Source organism: Egretta garzetta, unplaced genomic scaffold (genome assembly GCF_000687185.1).
Source record: "Egretta garzetta isolate BGI_Z169 unplaced genomic scaffold, ASM68718v1 scaffold161, whole genome shotgun sequence".
Taxonomy (NCBI): Eukaryota; Metazoa; Chordata; class Aves; order Pelecaniformes; family Ardeidae; genus Egretta; species Egretta garzetta.
Window position 1 is genome coordinate 4242544 of NW_009258754.1, and position 1227 is coordinate 4243770.

At 44.8% G+C, this 1227-nt stretch overlaps 1 protein-coding gene across 1 annotated transcript in view; it reads left to right on the forward strand.

The window, feature by feature from the left end:
- The first annotated feature begins 301 nt into the window (after positions 1-301).
- Positions 302-1227, forward strand: part of PIK3CB (phosphatidylinositol-4,5-bisphosphate 3-kinase catalytic subunit beta) — an 83268-nt gene continuing 82342 nt past the window's right edge. The window contains exon 1 of the mRNA XM_009649141.2: positions 302-359. The gene's annotated coding sequence lies outside the window, so the exon portion shown is untranslated. The remainder of the gene's footprint in view (positions 360-1227) is intronic.

Here is a 1227-nt window from a genome sequence, read left to right on the forward strand (position 1 = left end):
AAATATATTTCAGTAGCAATGTAAACTTTAAACAAAAGAGACAAGTGGCTCAATGTGCTGAATTGAACTTTATTATATGGGACGTGCTCCATAGAGATGATACTGTCTTTGTATGATCTGTATGCTTTCCTGAGAAACCAGGTACTTGCATTTGAAATCTATTGTTCTTTTTTTTTTTTTTTCCCAGGAAGAAGGGAAGTCAAGTGAAGTCACCACACCCCTGTGGTATGAAGCAGCAGCATGACATTCAGAAACAATGCCCGTAGTAAGAACGGCCTTAAAACAACTGGTTAAAAGCAGGAAGGGGAACTATTAATTGATACACACAACAGATGGGCTGTGAAGGTGACTGACACACGGTAGGCAAGGTTTCTCATTAACTCTGCCCTTCCACTGAGATTTGCCTAGAAGTTGCGTTGCATGCTCAGTGTTCATGCAAAAATCCCATTTGCTGAAATAAGTGGGGAGGTCATTGTCCTTCGCATGCATTTCCAGTCAATCCCTGTTGTGGTTGGTTTGTTTGTTTGGAACAAACAACTGAATGTCCCCTACATGTTTTCTAATCCAAATGTAATGATTTTTTAGTGTCTTGAGAATCGGTAGGTAAAGTTGATGAGGAAGTAAATCCATCCACCTTTCTGTTTCCAAAACTGGAATAACTGGAAAAATGAAGAGAGAAAAATAGACAAGAGTAATAATACAGCATTGTTATTAGCACAGGGATGTTAAACTACGCATAACATGATCCTACACTTTCTGAATGTGGAGAAGGGTAGGCTATGCCTCGCCCTATTTTCATTAAAGGCAGTAGGAATGTTACTGCTGATTTCAGCGGGTGGGGGCGGGGCCGGCGGCATGCAAAAATAAGTTGTTACATTACTGGTTACATGCTACCTTGCTTTTCTTTGATTGCTTCTTTTAGGCCTGAGAAAACCACCTAATTTTTATACTTGCTGGTTTCAATCCAATTATTCCTAACAGCTTGGCACCAAGACTTGTTAAGATGAGGACGTATCAGGGGAATCACTGGCAAGGCGGTACGCTGCTATAATGAGGTCTTCCCTGCCGATTTCCAAAAGCCACTTCGGGAAGGGTGCTCTTTGATGGGCCCTCTTCCCTGTGAACGGGGGCGACTGCCTCTTCCCGCCCCCTGCAGCAGGGCTGTGCCCCGTGAGCCGGGCCGGGGGCCGGGGTGCGCGCGCCGCAGCAGCTCTGTCGGGCGCCTGC